At 36.3% G+C, this 22,710-nt stretch overlaps 1 long non-coding RNA gene across 1 annotated transcript in view; it reads left to right on the top strand.

The window, feature by feature from the left end:
* Positions 1-20,432, top strand: part of LOC110348116 (uncharacterized) — a 36,332-nt gene extending 15,900 nt beyond the window's left edge. Inside the window, exons 3-4 of the long non-coding RNA XR_015449360.1 lie at positions 9,111-9,164; positions 11,037-20,432. This is a non-coding gene — a long non-coding RNA (uncharacterized LOC110348116). The remainder of the gene's footprint in view (positions 1-9,110; positions 9,165-11,036) is intronic.
* Positions 20,433-22,710: the final 2,278 nt, after the last annotated feature.

Genomic DNA, 22,710 nt, shown 5'->3' on the forward strand with positions numbered 1-22,710 from the left:
CAAATAGTTATGTGCGGTCTCTGCGTAATTTAAAGTTCTCCTGAATTGGTCATTTTTGAGGAAACCCTTAGGTCAATATCTTGAGATAATGAAACTGTTCAAAGTTGTGATTTCCAGAACTCTGGAATTATTGAAGGGGAAGGGCTGGGATTGGTTCTATATTCAGTGTTAAGAACGTCAGTAGTCTCTTCATCTCCCAAATTCAGTAATGTATTCTCCAAAATCATCCCATGGTGTCCAGTAGAGACATTTTTTACCTGCACTAGAGGCTAAAGCTCCACATTTCTACTAGGGGATGGGGACCGATTCCCCAGAGGCCTGGGGTAAGAGCTGGACCCACCTTCCCGGTTCTCGCTCTCCCTGGGGCCTTTATCTACCTCACCCTTACTGCTGCTCTGCTTGTGCTTCTTGGAATGCAAATTGCGTTACTTGTTTCCCTGATGCCCACTTTAATTTGGACATTGTTGGCTTTGCTGAGCCAGTTATGTTGTGTGAATTAGGAGGACACAACTCTTACCTGGGGAGGGCAGAGTGAGGAGCTGGAGTTTTTTCTTAGTGGGCTTCACCCCAGCTTTTGTCATGTGCAGCAACTGTGGGCACCACAGCCTCGATGCTGTTGTGAATTTTGTTCTTTTACAAAATCTCTTGCAATACTTACATGTTTTATTTTTCTCCTTTTTTTGGAAGAAGCTAAATTACATGTGTTTATTTACTCTGCCACCATAATTCAGAAATGATACATAGGAAAATTTGAAAATCAGCTAAATATAATATTCTGGAATTAGTCTCAATAGATCTATTTAGATATTTGTATTCTACTTCTGTGGCTAAATAGAATCGTCTCAGGACAGATCATGTAACAACTAAGATCAAAATATTGCTGCATAAGCAACCCTGAAGAACATACCATTTGCAAAGCAAATTCAAAACCACATACTTGGCTTGCATTGGATATTCAAGCTTATATGTCCGTGAGGATAAGCTTGATATTTAAAACTAATTAAGGAGTTGTACAAATTGCAGAGTAAATATATTGCTTTGCATATCCTGCATAGTTCAGTAATTGCAGAGCATTATTCATCTCACTTAGTGACTTCCCGATTAGAGGTGAAAACAAAGATTTCTTTATTCTTAATGATGGAAGCCAGGAGCTATTTACTCTTAAACTGCGAGTCCCTGCACTTTAGCTTTTCTAATGGGTGGGAAATTAGCAAAATCACATGGGGTGCTGCACTTTCTTTTTACCGCAGAAGTGTAAGGAGGAATGTATGTTAGGAATTTGTCTTTGTCAGAATGTATGTTAAACAAAAGGGCTCTCTCTCTTTTCTTGAGGGTTAGAGGCTGCTTTGGTGAGCAGTCCCTTTGCACACCACCTCCTCTATAGTGGCCATCTCTCTTGAGCACACAAATAAGGCGGACTTCTGCTAGAGTAGCCCATCCAGGCACCTCAGTGCTCATAGATTTGCCAGTCTGTATTCCATGAATTCTATGAGTCCTATTCTACTTGTAGAGACAGACCAGCCACACAAGATTTTCTGAAGTATGATTTTGATTTGCATTACTTTCTCTTTAAAAGCTTCTGTTGTTCTTCACTTATCCATTAAGGTCTGTATTCATTAGCCTACTTCCAGAGTTTGCCTTCACTAATCCTTTGCCACTTATAATTAACAGTTCCATCATGTTAAATGGCTTGATATTTCTCTAAACATGTTGTAATATTCCATGATTCCATAGTTTTTTTATTTACTAATTTCTATTTCTGGAACTTCTTCCTTTCTGTTTATGTTGAATGTTACCTAGCAATTAAGTTCCAACTCAAAGGCCACTAACTTGAATCTACTCTTCTGACTTTATAAATCTTACAGCCTTATATTTGACTGCATGTAATATGTACTTCTTTTATTTTTCTTACTGGATTTCACTCAGTTTAGACAAGTATATTTCTAAAAATTATCTTCAGCTCTGAGTCAGGACCTTGGCAAATAGAACATCCTGAATAATTCTTTCCTGAATCACCAACCTACTGAGCCTTTCAGTCTTTTTTTGAAGCAAAATCAGATTTGTAATGGAATCTGGTGGACAAAGAAAAGATATTTATATTATAAAAGAAATTTGTTGCTTCTATAATTTAAAGGTTCAGATGCACATATACATTGTTTCTTTATGATGAGTATGACATCTATTGTTATGTATGACAGTGATAACTCAGTTCACAAACTTAATTCTTTCTGTGATTCTGGTCACAAACCAAGTTGGACCAGAATCCAATCAAATTCAATGGTTAGGATCAATGTTGACCTTATGGGGAAATTTGATTCTGTTCTGCTCCAGTTTAGTTTGCAAGCAGAATCATGGAGACAATTGAGTTCATGAACCAAGGTACCACTGAAGTTGGCTTCCCTTGTGCCCTGATGTGGGATCAATTTATATGGATACATATATACATGTGATTTTTTTTGTCATTATACCTTTAAATATTATTTTTGAAGGCAACTACTCTATTTTCTCATTCTGAAATTCCAGCTGAATGTTTTGGACATTCTCATCCTATTGTCCAGGACTCTTATTAAACATTTTGTATTTTTGACTCACTTTCTATAATTTCAACCACTTTGTCTTTCAGTTTAAACATTTTATTCAGCTGGATCTAAGCAGTTTTTCTTTGTCAGCTGCCTTTTTAGAAGTTTAATTTGGCTTCCTTAAAGAAAATCTCCTTATTCTCCCCCTTTGTGTATTTTTACTCATTATGATTTTAGGTTTTTCATTTATTCCTTAACTTATTTAAATCTCGAATTTTACAATTTCCTTTCAGATTATTTTATGATGTCCAGTTCTTTCAGTGCTAATTCTCCCATATTTCCACCTCACCTTGTTTATAACAACCTCCCTTTCTTTTTCCTTTCCACAAAACCCTTTTCTTTGCATTCTTCTCGTTCTTCTCCTTCTTTGTGATTATATACTCCTCCTCAGTAGGAAATTTTGCCCTGTGTTCCATCTGCCTTTGGCTTGGGATATAGATTATGTCCATACAACTTTTGGGGAGCAAAAGGTGGTATGAGAGAATTCAGCAGTTCATAACCGATGTTAATGCTAATCTTTCAATTGGGCTTTACCATTTGTATAAGTCATTCTGTCAATGTATGGGGTACCTTCTTCCATTCAACTATAGCCTTCTGTGGAAGGAAACTTTCTCATTCCTTCTTGGACCAATGACATTTTTCATAGAAGAATCAATAATGTTTCTAACATGTAGTGTCACCTGAATTTCATCTCTCCTTGAATGGTATGACAATCCTAGCACCAGCCACAGTAACGTTTGCACATTCAGCTGAATACATTAAACAGACGGTGCCACACCAGATCTTACCTATCTTGTCCATGGCAGTTTCCAACATCCTCACAGCACACAGAGATGTAATTTTCCTATTTTTTCCTCAGTTTAAATATTCACTTAATTCTGTTGATAACATGGTGTTCAGCCTATCTATTTCATTTCTACCATAATAGCATGAGAGGATTCATTCCCTGCTAGCTAAGAATACTGTGTTGCTGAAAATTAGAAACATCTTTTGAAGGTCACACATCAGACAGAATATTAAGGACAGTTCCTCTGTTTACACCCTGAAACACTGGAAAATATATGTTACTTCTCAGGCCCTGCCCTTTGACCAATGGAAGATTGCCTTTGTTGGATAACTCAATCCTAGAAACGTTAACGTTCTCTTGAGAATAGACGAAAAACCAAAATGAAACATACTTGGCATCAAAGGTCTATAAAAGAACCAAGGATGTAAGAGAAAAGGATTACTCTATTCTGTTGTTAATAGCTCCATCCAACACAAAATCAGACACAAAAGATGTTTCTAAGAGTGACTCTTAAAGATAGAAATCATTGTTTATATTTCAAGTAACAATAGATGGTCTTTCTGTAAAATTCACCTTCTTGCCTTTTGTAGAATTGTTGAAACTTTTAAATAGGCAGGTTGTTTCTCCTTAGTTTTAAGGAATATTATATCATAAATTAATTTTACGAAGTCATACAAATTAATTTCCAAACCTAATTCTGGCCCAAAGTCCTATTTAAGTAATTGCTTTAAAATTACTAAATAGATGTCTTTCTTTGTTTTACTTTGTTAACAAACATATGGAAATATTTGAACAGAAATAAGATCTTCAGTGTTCCTTAAATTTCAAAAATTAGGCTTTCCTTGTTTCCTAAGTTCATAAATATTCTTTTTCTGGTTGAATACAAGAGGAGGCTTACATTTCTCAGTCTCTGTATTGGTCATTAGTCATATGCCTATCCCTGGGGCAAGACACCTGATACCCACATCTTAAAGGAGAAGAGATTTATTTTGGCCCATGTTTTCAGATTTCTCTGTCCATGAATGGTCAGTCAACTCCAAGGCAGAAACATCACGGGTGCAGAGACATGGCAGAGGAAAGCTGCTTACCCTATGGCAACCAGGAAGCGGAGAGAGAGAGAAGGGAAGATCCAGGGACAAGAATACTTCTCCCAGTCACATCCACAGGGATCCACACCCTTCTCTCAATGGAAGATTTTGAGGGGACATTTCAGAATGGAACCCTAACAGTCTGCCAATTAGGGGTTAGGCATTTTATGAATGTTATTTTTTTCTTTTAGTCCTCAAAAGCACTAAACATTAGTAGTTACCATTACTCACCTTCAGCCAGAGAGACCAAATGAGTCACACAGAGATAACATGCCATTTCCAAGATCTAAAAATTAACAGATAAGCAGGGTGAAGACTTAAGTCTAGCACTAATAGACTGGCTTCATGGAGTATCTAAAAATAGGAGTAATCTAGAACTAATTTATGAACACTGAGAACTGATTCCAAGTCAGTACTAGAAAATGAATTTAGAGCCAAAAATGTAAACATCTTTAACAACACAGTGTTTACTTCCCCTTAGCTTTTCTCATGAATTGGAGTACCTTTTGAAAATCTTTTTCATTTCCACAAACTCTGTCTAGATTAAGGAAAACAAACTACATTGACTTATATGTCTTAAAGAAACAAAAGTATAAGGTAAGATAAAATTCAGGAAGCCTTTTAAAGATATTTAATCCTGAAATTCAAGTACAAAAATGAAGTCTTTATAAAGCACATGTTTCTTCTTTTGTCCCTACTTCAAAGCAGGAGCTTTATATGGCTTATGTAACCCATTTGACTGTTTTAGCTACGCAAATATTTGAATTGGCTTAATGTTTGTCTAGTATCTTAAGGTACAAAAGTAAAAAGAATAACAACTTTTGATATATATGGAGTATCATTTACTTCACCATGTCATGAACAAAGCTTTTTTATCAACCACTGTATTTAGATTGTCTCAGCAGATCAGTGATGTATTTGACAGTCCTCATTGTTTCATATAAAGATTGGAATTTAGAACATTTTCAAAATCAGTCAGCTGGTCAGTAGAGACTGCAATAACTTGATTTGCCTGAGTACAAAGTCTAAGTAAATTATGCTCTTACACTCATAGCTTCAAACGCTCTTATTGAGAACACTCCTATTTTAATATGCTTCACTCTGAACTCAAATCAGTTCTTCTGCTCCTATTGTTTTTGTGAACCCTGAGTAAAATATAGATGCAATCTAAATTAATATTTAATACAAATACACAGGGAAGAGTGGGTGGTTTCTGGCTGTACCGGTGTGCTGCCAGTGTAACTTAAGTCTTCTTGGCCCTTTGTGTTTTCTGCCTTTGTGGAGTAGAAAATGGTCCTCTATAATTGGAAGCTATTACTGGGGAATATGTGATGTCATATGTAAACAATGATAAAATCATCCCCTGAAAGGGAAAACACTTGATAGTTCTTATTCAATGTTATGTACTTTGCCTGGTCCCATTATTTTATTGATTGAACGTTTGCCACCCAATATCACCTGACTATATGATATCACCCCGAAACTTATACATGCAAACAACTATGGTGAAACAAAGAATGTTTTTCAGCTGTTCCAATTTGTCTAGCCCCATTTTTCTTTTAAGAATTTTCCTATTACCATTGCATAGGTGTTAGATTAAGATAATTGGCTGAGAATGCATGTCTTCTCTCTAATTGTGTATTTTGAAATGTCCAAAAGACAAACTAATGCAGTTTTTTTTTCCTTCATTACTGCTGAGACTTTTATTCAGAGATAATCCAGTACAGCCCAATTTTTTTTTTCTGAAATCTTATTTGGAAGTTACATGCTTGAATATCTAATAAAAGTATTGTTTCGTTTAAAGGAGGATAGAGATACCTGTTTTCCTATAGCTAAAAGTAATATGGTTTGAATAATTAAGCCAACATAAGTGAGAAAAATTTTTGTTCTCAGTATGGCATTAAAATAATACAATTTAAGTGCATAATGTGTTTGTCCTATTTCTAGAACTTTTGAGATTTTCTTCCCCAGGGATGTATTATTTTCTTTTGCTATTTTTCTTTTGGATACCTTTACTCATCTATATGTCCTAAACACTAACACTTCTTTCTTTTTCTTTTTTCTTTTTTTGGTACCGGGGATCAAATTCAGGACCTTCCGTTTGCAAGGCAGGTGGCGGAACCACTGAGCTAAATCCCCTGCCCTAACACTTCTTTCTTAATCTTACTTTTTTGCACATTTTTGGGGACTTTGTTAGCATTTCTAGGTGCTAATGGGAGAGATTATTGGTTAGCTACTTGCAAGAGCACCCAAACTTCAGGTAGTCAGATACTAGTGATCTCTGCAAAAAAGTCAATTGAAATATAGTAAAATGTTGAATGACTTCCTGTTTTTGATGACAGTTATGTTGCTTTGTGTATTTGAATATCTTTTACATGTAGCTATTTTATTGAAAACATATTCTGTAGACAGTATTTAGTGAATACTCAACTTGGTAATTAAAATGTCTCAGAAATCCTTCCCTTGTTTTTAAAGAAAATGAAATCATGGGCTTTAATGTAAACTTGTGAAATTATTAATGGAATGAGCATCCTACCAGGAAATTAGGTGTGTTAAAATCCATACATTTCTATAAATGACTTAGTGTCTATTAGAGAGAAAGATCCAATGGTTCATTTTTTTGATACAAATAAATTTACCTACTCTCTTACTGCTTCCAAAGAACAAGGCAAAGTTTCTTTTTGTTGTCATTATTATGCAATTTGTGTAAATTAATATTTAATAATCTGTATTCATTATATTCTGTTCCAACATTTTATGCATAGTAAGTCTCTAACTTTATTTATTAAAATAGAAGATATGTTTTATTAATAATTTTTTAAAAATTATTTTATTGAGAATTTACTAAACCTAGTCTCATTTTGAGTACTAGGAAATTTGGCTACCCTAAAAGTAAAAATATCTGAAACTGGATTTAGTATTAAATATAGAAAATATAGATTTGTTTACTGATTCCCAGTGTCTTCTCTCTACATTTCTTTTTGAGATTTCACAACTCCTTCTGAATATTTTTATGGCAGGTCCTCTCACAGAGTTGAACTTATTTTACATATTGAGGTATATACACCTCACTAGACAGTAAACAAAATAGAGATAGGAATGGTATTTTATTCCTTTTATGTTGTCTTATCATTTATCATTATAACAATAAACACATGTTAATTGGCTATAAAAGAAAAATGAGATATTTTTATTTCATGTTGCCATTGCTAGCAGGATCACTATTTTACCAGATAGTATATGCATTTTCTCATTACTATTATTTTAAAAAGTAAGATATATTAAGGATTTTGGATAGATTGTGCTTTGAAGTAAATTACTAAAATCAACACTTTGCTGATAAGATTAGTTAGCAATGAACATCAATCATTTAAGAATCAGACCATCAAAGCAGTGAGATAAAAGACTTTTGATCACTATTTTAATTTCTAAAGAGATCTGCCACTGGACAGAGTGTGCTTTGAAGAAAGACTTTAATAGTAGTAATTGAAAATAGAAATATCTTATATCATCAATTAATAATTTGTCATTCTATTTAGTACAGAATTTCTGTTGAAAGTTTAACTGGGGTGAGTGGTTCCCTCAGAGAGAGAGAGATAAAATCACAGGTGGACAGAGTCACACCTCTTTTCTTGAAAATGCAGGAATTAGAACTTGGCTCCTCTGTCAGAATAACACAGGATATGTAGGTGAACAGCTTGCTGCTTCGGGCAGTGTCTTTCCTTATTCCTCCCATTATGCAGTCACTGGATACCAAGACTCCTCAGTCATATTGTCCCAAGTGACTTGTCCAAACTCTACTTTAGGAAAAATAATGGAAAATGGAAAATAATGAGGACGTTATTCTGAATGAACTCCACTTCTATTCCTTTCATTGATAATTCCCAACTGTTAGCTCTAGTTGTATTAAGAACTAGAAAAGCTCATGAATATAAATTCTGTGTCTCAATTATAGTAGTGGTCACCATGTAACACTATCCAGAGGATATGGATCTCTAAGAAGAGATTAAAAGCATCCAAAAAATGTGATATTAGAGAGGATTGGCGTTACAAAATAAAACAAATCTTAGTTTGGATGAAAAACCTAATTAAACTTGATAATCAGATTCCTATAGGAAATTAATTAATAAATTTTCTTACACATTAATAATAGCTTTTAAACTTCAATATACATCAATGTTATTTAACCCACTTGTTAATATTCCTAAGCTTCCTCCCTGCAAATTCAGAAAGTTAGGATCGAGTTAAAAAAACTTGCATTTCTCACAAAATCCCAGAACCACAGTTTGAGAACCACTGTATGAAAGCACATGGACATTAATGTGTTCTCCTGAGAGTACATATTGTACTATCAAAAGAGGGGCTACTGTTGACATCTCCATAATTAAACATATGTGAATGGAATGCAAAGTAGAAATTTCTTCTATAAATTTCTTTCTGTAATGAGCAATATTGTATTTCTTAAATCTTAATCTAAGTCTTTTTAGTTATGTGTTGTATACTATAAATAACACGACAAACTTGGTCAAAGATAAATATCTTAGCAAAATCAACAGTTTGGAATGACTGAAGAGGTAAAAAACAAAGAGATTCATCCGTGTGTAAGAAATGTACAAAAGAGACCAACTACAGTAATTTCTACTGTCTGATTTACAGCTCTAACCTAGGGAGAAAGAGCAATGGTGGATGGTGAGCTCCATTCTAGTGAAGGTAAGAAGTGCTTGAAAATAAAGTAAGAGTTCAGAAGGGAGAAAATAAGAACTGATGAGGGATTGAAGAGCAGTGAGAGACCAAGTGGTGGCAAGATAAGGAAACACCTCATTGGGCTATAGAATTGGAATTAGTTCAATACACCTTGCCAGCCCTTGAGAGAAGCCCTGAGTCAGCCCTAGAGATATGAAACGGTGCTCTGCTTGTGGGTCAGTTAGTGAACAGGCAAGCTAAAAGTCTCTCAAATATTTTACTACAATAGCACACTAATTTCTGACCTTGAATTAAGAAGAAAAGTTCATACAATAGTTTGGGTCTTGAATATTGCCTCAGAGCCCACAAGCTAAAGCCTTCATCTCCTGGGTGAGGCTATTGGGAGGCAGTGGAATCTATGAGAAGTAAGGTCTGAAAGGAGGTCTTTGGGTCACTGGAGATGTACTCTGGAAGGGATTGTGGAACCTTGTCCTTTTTTCTTCTTCCTGTTTTTATGGTAAAAGTTTTATTGGCCCACTTTAATTGTACCTACTAAGATTCAGTGCATATATGCAGTGATCATATCCAACCTTTCTCCCACACTACTTTGCCTCTGGAACCCTTCCCAGTCCCCAGTAACCATAACCCTAACCCTACTCTACTTTCAGATTGATTTTATTTTTTTCCACGCATGAGAAACAACATGTGACTCATGTCTTTCTATGTTTGGCTTATTTTGCTTAACATAATGTCTTCTAGTTCTGTCCATTTTGCTTCAAATGACTGGATTTTATTTTTCTTTATGGTTGAATTATGCTCCATGTGTTTACATATATATATATATTTTTCTTTTTTCTTGTCCATTCATCTATTGATGGACACCCAGGCTGATTCCATTTCTTAACTATCATAATTAGTGCCACAATACACAGGACATGCCAGTATCTCTTTTGTATGCTGACTTGATTTTCTATGGATATGCGCCCAAGGGCACTGTCTTAGTTATTTTTTCACTGCTGGGGCAACATATTCAACACTCACAAGTTAAAGGAGGAAAGGTTTATTTTGGCTCACAGTTTGTAGAGGTTTCAGTCCATAGTCAGTTGGCTACAAGGCAAGACAGCATGGCAGAGGGGCATCACCAAGGAGAAAGTCTGTGGTGTGGCAGGCAGAAGGCAGCAAGCAGCAAGCAATGAACCTGCCTTTCCCTTTTCTCCCATCCAAGCTAACAAGCCTTTGGGGCGATGCCACCCACACCCAGAACTATGATAAACCAATTAGCTGATTAATAGGTAGCACACACCCTAATCTCAGTATCACACCCTTAATCCACATTCACACACTGTATTTCCAGCCAACTCTGGAATGCATGAGGCTTTAGGGGAACATCTAGATACAAGCCTTACAGGAAGGATAACTGGATCATGTGGTAGTTTTATTTTTAGTTTTTGAAGGAACTTCTGTAGTGTTTTCCTTGGTGGCTGTAGGAATTGACATTCCTACCATATGTGTATGACTTCCTTATAACCCACCTCCTTACTAGCATTTGTTACTTATTATAATAGCCATTCTAAATGGGGTAATTTTGACTTGCATTTTTCTGATGTCTAATCATACTGAGCATGTTTTCATGTAATTACCGACCATTTGTATTTAGTTTTTAAGAAATATCTATTCAGATAATTTTTCTCATTTTTAGTTGGAATATTTTTTATTATTGTTTTTTAGTTCTTTATGTATTCTGAGTATTAACCCTCTCTCAGGGGAATAACTGCCAAAGATTTCCTTATGTTTTGTAGATTACTCTTCATTCTGTTGATGGTTTCATTTGCTGTGTAGAAGCCAGTTTAGTTGAGTGCAATTCCATTTGTGACTTTTGGGTTTCTTTTTTCTTTCTAGGTGCCTTAAACTATTTAATTGCAATGCCATGTACTGACTTCCACTTATTTTGATACATCTTTCCGTCATGGTGATTTATAGGATCTTCGAGCCAATATAAGTATTTCATAAATATTTGGCCATGTGGATATACACCTGCACAATACCACACATCTTTCAGCAAGGAAAGCACTGAAGACTAAAGACATAATTAACTAGGTACAGTGAGAATCTGCTCCAAATGTTTGTTTTTCTGAGGTAAAGTCACCACACACCTGTTCAATTAAGAAAACCATTCTTACAATGCAGGATGATGTTTTGTTGTTAAGTTAGGCATAGAACACTAGCCACTAATTAGGTGCTAAATGGCAGAGATATATCCCTGCTTATGGCATGAATTCACAGGGAATAGGTTCCAACAACTCAGGCTCCTTCCCCTTGGTTCTCACAAAGTGTGCTTCTCTGGGTGGGGCAGGCTGGCACTTCAGTTGAACCTGGGTGCCTTTCTCTTCGGTGTCCTTCTTTTTCTGATCATTTTCCTTGACACATTTCAGTAAGCTATCTCGACTCTTTGAATGTTTAATATGCTCAGTATGCACATTAATCCTCTTGGCAAGTATCTTGCCCTTAACTTGCTTGTTTATAACAATGCCAACAGTGTGGTGGGTAACACTGTAGACTCTTCCAGTTTTGCCATGGTAACATTTATGTGACATTCCTTTTTTGAACAGGACCCATTCTCTTGATATCTACAACATCATTCTTTTTGTCGATTTGCATGTATATGGCCAAAGGAACAACCCCATGTTTTCTAAAAGTCCGAGAGAATATACATCAGGTGCCCATCCTTTTTCCCTTTGTGTTCATCATTTTGGTAAATTACTGGATGATGGTGGTTCCGGCCAAAAGGCATGATTTTTGGTTTTTGTTTCCTGTGTTTTTGTTTCCTGTGTTCTGTCCATAGTCATTGCCTATATGATAATCTAGGTGTGTTTGCCCTGTGTTTTCCCTAGTAGTTTCAGGTCTTACATTAAAGTCTTTGATCGATTTTTATTTGATTTCTATGTAGAATGAGAGATAGGGGCCAAGATTTAATCTTCTGCATGTGGATAACCAGTTTTCCTAGCATTGTTTGTTGAGAAGATTTTCTTTCTCACTTTATGATTTTGGCACCTTTGTCTAGAAAAATTTGACAGTAGATCAAAAGGTTTATTCCTGGGTTGTGTGTCCTGTTCCATTAGTCGGTGTTCGTTTTTATTCCAGTACCATGCTGTTCTGTTATTTTGGTTCTGTGGTAAATGTTGAAATTAGGTATTGCTATGCCTCCAGCTTTGCTCTCTCTGCTCAGGATTTCTGAGGCTGTTGAGGCTCTTTGTATTTTCATGTAACTTTGGGATTGTTTTGTCTAGAATTGTAGGTAGAACAGACAAATACTAGTCAAATTAACTCTTTCCATCTATGAACATCTATGGGAGATCTTTCCGTCTGTAATGGTTTCAATTTCCTTTAGCAATGTTTTGTACTTTGCAGTGTAAAGATCTTTTACTTCCTCTATCAAGTTTATTCCTAGATGTTTTTTCTTTGTTTCTTTCATATTTCCTTCTCAGCAAATTTGTCATTGGTGTGTAGAAAAACTTCTGATTTTTATGTTGATTTTGTGTCTGTTTTTACACTAATTATCATTTCTTATAGTCTTTTGTTGAGTCTTTAGGTTTTCTTACATATAGAATCATACAGGGATCATTTGACATCTTACTTTCCTATTTACGTACCTTTTCTTTCTTTGTGTTCTCTAATTACTCTGGCTATAACTTCTAGCACTTTATTGGATGAGAGCATTTAGGGTAGGCAAATTTGTCTTGTTCAAGATCTTAGAAAAAACACTTTAGTGTGATATTGGCTGTGAGTTTGTCCTATATAACCTTAATTGTGTTGGTGTATGAACTTTCTATTCTTAATTTGTTCATGAATTTTAACAGGAAAGGCTGTTAAATTTTATCAAATGCTTTTTCTGTATCTATTTGTGTACCATGTTAAGTTTACTGGAGGGCCCAAAACCAACTTGATTGTGGTGCATTATGTTTTTGATGTTCTGCTGACTTTCATTTGCTAGTCTTTTTGACATTTTTGTATCTATATTTATCAGGAATATTGGTTTGTAGTTTTCTTTTTTGGAGTCCTCCTCAAGTTTAGGTAACAGGAAAACGCTAGCCTCATAGAATGCATTGGGAAGAACTCCTGCCCAGTTCTTTGCAATACTCTGAGAAGTATTGGTGTTAGATTTTAATTTGAAAATTGATAAAACAGTAATAAAACCATTCATTTCTGACCTTTTCTTAGTTGGAAAACTCTTATTACAGATTCAATTTCATTGCTTGTAATTGGTGTACTCAAGGTTGTTTTTTTCAATGGTCTTGGTTCAGTCTTGGTAGGTCACACTTGCCCAGAAAGTTCCAAACTTTCTAATTTGTTATTTACCATATTGTTTTTTATTATAGTCTCTAATGATCTTTTGAGTTTCTGCAGTATCCTTTGTAATGTTCCCTCTCTTCATTCTCCTTTTTTTTCTTGTTGGTTAGTGTGGTTAAAAGTTTGTCAGTTTTGTTTATCATTTTAAAGAATTCTGTTTCAGTGATGATTTGCATATTTAGGCTCTATTTCTGCTCTGATTATTATTTCTTGTACTAGTTTTGTGTTTCATCTGGTCTAGCTTTTCTAAGTCCTTGAGATGCATAGTAGGCAGTTTATTTGAAATCTATTCTTTAATGTAGATACTCATTGCTATAAACTTCCCTTTTAGTACTGATTTTGGTGCATCCTATAGGTTTTGGTGTGTTCTACTTTTCAGTTCATTTCCAAGAATTTGTAAATTTTCTGTGGACTTCCTCAATGGCCTCCTGTTCATTAAAAAGTGTCCTCCAGTCTTCATGTATTTGTAGTTCTAGTTTCTTTTGAGTACAAATTTCACTTCATTTTGGCCAGAAAAATTTCTGATATGATAGGATTTCAGTTTTTTCAATTATTAAGACCTGTTTTGTGGCCTAACACATGGCCTAGACTAGAGAAAGTTCCATGTACTCGTGAGTAGAATGCGTATTCTACAGCCGTTGTATGAAATGTTCTGCAAATGTCTGGTAAGTCCGTTGGATCTGTCATATAATTTAACTCTGATTGTTTTGTTGACTTTTTTTTCCTGGATGATCTATCCATTGAAAAAGTAACAATTGCAGTCTCCTACTATTTTATTGGAGCTTATCTCTCCTTTTAGATATAATAGTGTTTGTTTTCTAAAATTGGATGCTACAATGTTAGGTATATCTAGATTAAAATAATTTTGTCTTCTTGAACTGATTTCTTGTTAAATATTTAGTGACTTTGTCTCTTTTTATAGTTTTTGTCTTAATGTCCATTTTGTCAGATGTCAGTGTAGCTAGTCTTATTCCTTTTTGATTTCCATTTCTGTGGAGTATTTTTTCCATCCTTTCACTTTCAGCTTGTGTGTGCTCTTCATCCATTTTGGTTTCTTCGGAATCTGCTACTAGAGAGTTATACTCTCAAGGCAGGTACACAAGAAATATGAAAAAAACAAGGTAGTATGACAAGCCTAAATAATTTAACGTCATATTACTTTTTTCCATATTTCCTGTGTTATCATCTTGAGATTTGTGCATCTGCTGCAATGGATATCTCTACCACTTTTATAGGAAGGACTTCTTTTAAAATTTGTTTATTTTTTCAACATTTTTATTAGTACAAATTGATTATACTGATTAATGGAGTTCATTTTGGCAGATTTGTACATGCACAAAACATATTTTATCATTTCCCCCATGAGGTCTTTCATTCTAATACCTCTCTGGTTTCACATAGGCTTTGGGGGTTTTAGTGTGTATAATGTACTTTAACAATCATATTTATTCTCCCACTCCCCACTCTTATACCCCCTTTTCTCTGCCTTCTCTATTGCATGCCCATCTTGTGGCACAATATACAATAGCCTACCAACAGGTGAATGGATAAAGAAGTATAGTATAGTACAGTGATGGCAAACCCTTTAGAGATGAGTGTCCAAACTGCAACCCAAAAGCCACTTATTTATCGCAAAGTGCAAAGTGCCAACAATACAATTAAATTTGAACACCGAAGCTTTAGTTTAGAAAAAAACAACTCATAGATTAACATCTTATGTCTGAAAAGAAAAACAAATAAAGTGTGCCATAGGTTAACCACCACTGGGATAGTATATACAATGGAGTATTATTCAGCCATAAAAGAAAGGGATTTAATGGATGAATCTGGAGATCATCATTTAGGGCAAAATAAGCCAGACACAGAAAGATCACATGTTCTCCCTAATATGTGCAGTCTAAGAAAGCTGACAGGAAAGTAGAAGGGGTGCTATTATTAGACAAGAGGCAGAGAAGAACGGGACTAGTTTCTTAGTAAGTGGTTTTCTCCTGAAGATATATTTTGGGTGTTGGGTTTATTTCCAGCTAAGCACCATAGTGTAGTCTCTTGATAGCTTCTTTGGCTGTGATTAGTGAGTTTGGGTACAAGGCATTGTCTGTTAGAATCAGAAATACCCACTTTCTATCTAGATCAGGCAAAAATAGGCATACTCTAGCAATTCAAGCAGGTTTCATGTAGACAACAGTGTTGGGGGAACCTGTGCAGTCGGTCCTATCATGGGAGTGGTAGTCCTTGTCAGATGACAGTGGTTTCCTCAGGTCCTGCTGATGTTGGCTCTATTGCTTGTATATCTGGCACTACAGTGGTGAAAGGCCAGAAGTACTTGTTGTCTAACCAGACAGTGGTGTGGATGCAGATGGTTCAGAGAGACAGGAGAGAGCAAGAATCACTGTACACACCCATCCCTGCTGTGCTAGCATCCAGTCCTATCATCATTGTGTGACCAGTGTGTGTGGATGACCCCCCTGGGGGCTTGCATCAGTGTGATAACAGGATTTGTAGTGTTTCTCTCTCATTGGTATTGTAGGCATCCTTGCCCAGGAGTACCATCTCAAATCTCCCCTTCCCAAGCCATGTACACGTGGAAACTGGGTGACAGCCAGGGCTTTTCTCCCCTGACTCAGCTGTAGTATCTGCCAAAGGGCATGCGGGAATGGGATACTTCTGGAGCTGGGCACAATTCCTCTTGGAGCCCTCCTGGCTGTGAACCCCAGGGGGTGGAGCAATGGCCGGGACTTTGCTCCTCCAGCTCCTTTAGTTGAATCCCCAGGGATTGAGTGATAGTGGAACTCAGCTGGCACTGGGTGAAATTTCTCTCCAGACTCCCTTACTCTGTGTACCAGAGGAGGTGGTAGCTGGAGGGCAGTGTTGCTGTGGGTGAGGCAGCAGTGGAACCATGGAGTTCTTCCCTGGCTCAAGGGTGGTGCTATGGGAGGGGTGCTAGAAACCACAGGAGTGATCATACACAGACCTGGGACTCCTGTGAATTCACATGTGACTGGCTGTGTCCCTTTTCTTGGTGAGAAAGAAAAGGAGATCCCTGATCTCCTCGTTCCTTCATGTCATGGTGCTCATCCCTTACAGTGTAGGACACTCAGAAAGTTTGAGTCAGAGCCACTGTTGAGACAAGCGTGGTTAATGAGGCTCAGCTGCCTGCCAGCCAGTGCAATGAAACGTCTGTGGCGTCTCAGAGAATATGCAAGGGTTTTGGGCCCTACAGAAGATAATGGATTGCTCTTCCAGATGGCTCCTGGTTGTAGCAAATAGGGAGTTTGCTGGGAGATAATGTGAAGTTCTTTTTGAAAGCAAGGCTGCTATGCATATTTCAGGTTACTTATCTTGTTAGACTACAGAATCAGAGAAGGTGTGAAACTTTCTAGTAGGTAGGATTGCTAGTATTTTGTGGTGATAGTTTGTTGGACTCTCTCACCTTCAGCCCTGCAAAGTGGAAAGACTCCCCCTTTTCCAGCCTTGGAGCCAGGATGGCAGATACTAGGATATTTTGTTTCTTTTACTTTGCTGTTGTTCCAGATCTCTGAATCTTGTAAGATTTTTTTGTTTTCTGCTGATTTCCAGTTTCTGCTATAGTCATTCAACTCAAATTGCAGCTGTCCACCATGGCTTTGGTTCTTTGTGGAGGAGCATCTGAGTGCTAGGTGCTTGTGTTCAGCCATGCTGAACACATTCCTTTTCCTGACTTTGTAGCCTTTGGACAAGAGGTGGGTGGGTGTGGTCCACTATGCCCCTCCCATGGCATGCCACCTCTCCAAAGCAATGGATTGTGATTGGAACCATCACAACTCTTACTTCAGAATCAACCTTTTCTTTCTTTTAAATTTATTATTTAAGATATTTTGTCACAGTAACAGAAAGTTACTAATATAGTTATCATGCATTGTTCACAAGATAACTAAATATGTAGAATACTTTTAATTTTTAAAAATATCTGTCCATAAAAATAATTTTAAAACCCCAGAATTTCATGTTAAATGGCATGTATATAATTTGTGAAATATTCTTACATATGATAGACAAATATCCTCCAGCCCACAAACAGAATAAAGTTTGTAATATGTCCAACATATCCACCTGGTAGTCAAAATGATGATAACTAATAATGATAAAATAACAACAACTAACTTATTTGAGTGTGCTTTGTTACAAGCCTTAGCAGAAAATAAAATTGTGATCAGTTAGTGACATCTGCCAGAGAAATGGGGAGATAGGCCATAAAATGTCATGAATTTGCATTTCTATAATAGATGGAACAATTTTTGGAAACTATGTAGAGGGCAAGAGAACAGTTTTGTTGTAGGTTTTTTTCCCCTTGAGCACAAGAAGTTTTCTAAATAAAAATTGCTTTATTGAGTTCCATGGGGTTATGGTGTGGTGGTTGTGTAGAAGATCTATTTTCTTATGCCATATGTAATCTTTATTGAATAGAACAGTATCCTGTGCAAATTGGTAGTGGTGTAGGCAGTAAAATGTTACTGCCTTGACACTTGTGAGAAGTGGCCACATGCAAGTAGCTTTCTAACCTTCCATTCTGAAATGAGATTTCAGGTCACATTGTTAAATTATTGAGAGCACATGTGGCCTGTGCATATGGATTGGGATTTTCTTATCACTAATTCAGAAGACTCTTTTTACTTTGCACTGAGATAATGAAATGAAGACAAGTAAATTAATTTAACTGTGCTTGTTGTTTAATTCTTTAATGATGCAGATATTATTATGGATCATCTCTATCTCTTTATATATCTCGATAGATAAATTTGCAAAGCAATTATGCAGTATAGTTGGGCAGAGGTTGCCAAGCCTTTTTCTATGGCCTGATCCTCCTGCTTGATAGTCATTATCTGAAGACTTTAATGGTGCTCTCAAGGCTCTGTGTACTGAGGCAGTATTTGTTTTCCATAAAAATCATCTGTATTTTACAGCCAAGGATCTTTCTCAACCTAGCACTTGCCATATATAGGTTGAGTTTCCCAGATTTTTTTTTTTTTGGTACCGGGGATCAAACTCAGGACCTTGTGCTTGCCAGACAGGTGCGGTGCCACTGAGCTAAATCCCCAGCTCCTCAGATCTGTTTTAACTTTGAATTGTCTCTAATCTTTTCAGGCCATGGAGACAGTGTGTCTACTAATGGTACTGTCTTAAAAACTTTGTGAGTTTCCAATTATGACTCTACTTTCCTTAGCTACATGAGACAAAAAGCATAGCCAAATCTTTGAGCTAGCCCTCTCTCTAATTTAGGTTAAGGGTTGGGGTGATGTGGGACAGCATCTTTGATTCTTAGACGCTGTCTGAAATAGTTGAGAGTGCCTATGAAGCACTTTGGATATTTCTGAGTCTCCAACAAAGGTTGAACAGTCCCATACTTCAGAGGAACTTTACTTAGTGGGCAGGTTTAGTGGAAGTACACTTGATTTGATCTTTGTCCTCAGGTCATTTCTTATTTTATCCGTCTTTTGCTGCCTGAGGAGAAATGGTTTTATTCATAAACCAAACAAGTCCTGTCTCCTTTATATTTTCCCTAAGTTCTGTTTTTGAAACTTGAACACTTGTTCTTCTTTAAACATATCTTGCTAATTTCCTATTTCATCATAGACATCTAGAAGAAGCCTTTTCAATACTTTGGAAAACTTCTTAGCCAAAATCCCTTTAGGATTAAATCCCTTCTCATATCCCATGTTAGTGCAGCAACACTTTTGCTAATTGCTTTGCTAAGATAACTCAGGTCTTCTCTTTTCTTGCAGGGAAAAATATATTTATTCTATGTATCTCAACAAACAGTCTGTGTCTATGTCTGGATCCCCAAATCATTGGTACTTGTTTTAACTTTGGGTTGTATAGCATTCCACTTCTAGCCACAACATAGAGAATAAAAAAAAAAAAAAGAATGATGAGAGCTAAAACAAAATCACATTGAAAAAGATATATGGAATTCACTACATAAAATTTTTTTTTAAAATGAATTTTATTGGTACATTTTAGGTATACAATATAATAACATTCATCATTGGAAACTTGCACCTTTACATAATCTCTCTTGGTTCTTATTTTTTCCCCATTCCCCTGCCCTCCCTTCAACCCCTCCACCCCTCCCTATTTACAAACACTTTGTTTCCATTTTATTATTTTCTCATATAAATTCCATTCTCTTCTCTCCTTTCCCCTACCCCTCCCACTTCCCCTTAGCCTTTGCCCCTTTTCTTCTTATTTCACATTATCTGTTATAACTTTTAGTCCTTATTTACACTTTCAGTTTCTCACATTAGAGAAACTATTTGATATTTATACATATGTGTCCTATTTATTTCACTTAAGAATATTGCCTCAATGTACATCCATTTAGCTATAAATATCTCTAGTTTCTCATATTTGTGGCTGTGTAGTACTCCATTTTATAAAAAAAAACACATTTTCTTGATCCAGTCTCCAGTTGATGGGCATTTGGGCTGCATCCAAATTTTAGCTACTACAAATTGTACTGCTATGGACATGAGTGCAGATATAACACTGTGGTATGATTCTTTTAATTCTCTGGGGAAGATACCCAGAAAGGGAATAGCTGGGTCAAATGGGACTTCCAGTCCTAGTTCTTTGAGGTATCTCCATACTGATTTCCACAATGGTGGCACCAGTCGACACTCCCACCAGTAGTAGAGCAGTGTTCCTCTTTCCTGACAGCCCCACCAGCATTTCTTATTGGTTGATTTCTTGATAGCAGCCATTCTTTCTGGGGTGAGGTGGAATCTCAGTGTTGTTTTAATTTGCATGACTCAAATGAAAAGTGATGTTGAACATTTTTTCATATGCTATTTCTACTTCTTTGTCTGAGAAATGTCTGATCATTTCAGATGCCCAGTTTTGGATTGGGTTTTTAAATTTGGGAGGTCTGATTTGTTTAAGTTCTTTATAGATTCTAGATAGTAAACCTTTGTCTGAGGGACAGCTAGTGAAAATTTTTTCCCACTTTGCATGTTGTCTCTTCACACTTTTGGTGGTTTCTCTTGCTGTGCAGAAGCTTTTTAATAAGAAGAGATCCCACTTGTTGATTGTTTGTGCTAGTTTACTTGCAACTGAGGTTTTGTTTATAAAATCTTTTCCTAAACCAATGTCTTCCAGAGTTCAACCTAACCTCTCTTCCAGCCAGTTCAGTGTTTCTGTTTTAATATTTAGATCTTTAATCCATTTCAATTTTAGTTTAGTGCATGGTGAGAGATATAGGTCTAGTTTTAATCTTTGGCAAGTTGAAACCCAATTTTTTCAGCACCATTTATTAAAGAGGCTATCTTTCCTCCAGTAAGGGTGTTTGGCTCTTTTGTCGAAAAAGAGGTGGCTGAGTGTGTCTGGCGTTGTTTCTGCACCTTCTAATCTGTTCCACTGGTTCTCACGTCTGTTTCTTTGCCAGTACCATGCTGTTTTTATCACAGTAGCTTTGTGATATAGTTTCAAGTTGGGGGTTGTGATACCCCCTGGCATGTCTCTGTTGCCTAAAGTTGCTTTTGCTATTGTAGGTCTCTTCCAGTTCTAAATGAATTTTTGGATTATTTTCTCAAGGTCCATGAAGTATGCTGCTGGAATTTCAATTGGGATTGCATTGAATCTATACAGCAGTTTTGGAAGTATGGCCATTTTCACTATGTTGATTCTTCCTACCCAGGAGGAAGGGAGGTCTTTCCATTTTCTGATATCATCTTCAATTTTTCTTCAGAGAAGAGGTCTTTGATTTCTTTTGTTAGGTTGATTCCTGGGTATTTCAGTTTTTTGGATGACATTGTGAAAGGAATTGTTTGCCCTATTTCTCTCTCAATGCGTCTGTTGTTCATGTGGAGGAAAGCTATTGATTTTTGTGCGTTGGCCTTGTATCCAGCTACTTTACTGAATTTGGTTATTAAGTCTAGAAGACTTTTGGTGGAATTCTTGAGGTCTTCTATATAGAGTATCATGTTATCTGCAAATAATTACAATTTGACATCTTCATCTCCTATCTTTATTCCTTTTATTTCTTCCTCTTGTCTAATTGCTGTGGCTAATGTTTCCAAAACTATGTTGAACAGGAGTGGTGATAGTGGACATCCTTGTCTTGTTCCTGATTTTTGTGTGAAGGATTTCAGTTTTTGACCCTTTGGTATGATATTGGCTGTTGAGTTTTCATAGATGGCTTTTATCAGATTGAGATAGAGACTGTCTATTCCAATTTTTTGTAGGGTTTTTATCATAAATGCATGCTATATTTTGTCAAATGTGTCTTCTGCGTCTATGGAGATGACCATATGGGTTTTGTCCTTGGCTCTATTGATATAGTGTATTACATTCATTGATTTGCATATGTTGAACCATCCTTGCATCCCTGGGATGAATCCCACTTGGTCAAGGTGTATGGTCTTCTCGATGATCTTCTGCATTCTATTTGCAGTATGTTTTTAAGGATTTTTGCATCAATGTTCATTTGTAAGATTGGCCTATAGTTCTCTTTTTCAGTTGGGTCTTTCTCTGCTTTGGGGATCAAGGTGATGCTTGCTTCCAGGAATGAATTTGGGAGTTTTGCTTCCCTTTTAATTTCATTGAAGTGTTTAAACAGTAGTGGCAATATTCTCTCTCTTAATGTCTTGTAGAGTTCAGCAGTGAAGCCATCACGACTGAGCTTTTCTTAGTTGGTAAGTTTTAATTAGGTTTTCAATTTCATCAATTGATATGGGTTGTTTAGAATTTTTAGGTCTTCTTCGTTCACCTTTGGTAATTCATGCCTATCTAGGAATGTGTCCATTTCTTCTGTATTTTCTATCTTATTGGTGTATAGATTCTCAAAGTAGGTATTGATAATCCTCTGGATTTCTGCTGGGTCCATTGTAATTTCATCCTTTTCATTTCTAATTGCATGGAGTTGGGCCTTTTCTTTCCTTTTTCTGAAAAGATTGGCTAAGGGCTTGTCAGTGTTTTTTATTCTTTCAAAGAACCAACTCTTGACTTCATTGACTTTTTGTATCATTCTCTTAGTCTCCATTGCACTGATTTCTGCTCTGATCTTAATAATTTCCTCCTTTATATGAGCTTTGGGTTTATCCTGCCATTCTTTTTCTAGAAGCTTGAGGTTCAGCATCTGGTTGTTTAATTGGGCTCTCTCTGTTTTCCTAATATGAGTATTTACTGCTATGAATTTCCCTTGTAAGACTGCTTTCATTTTGTCCCATATATTCCTTTATGTTGCATTGGCATT

The sequence above is a fragment of the Heterocephalus glaber genome, unplaced genomic scaffold, assembly GCF_053883595.1.
Source record: "Heterocephalus glaber isolate CG9 unplaced genomic scaffold, H.glaber_assembly_v1.0 deba00000676, whole genome shotgun sequence".
In the NCBI taxonomy this organism is placed as follows: domain Eukaryota; kingdom Metazoa; phylum Chordata; class Mammalia; order Rodentia; family Bathyergidae; genus Heterocephalus; species Heterocephalus glaber.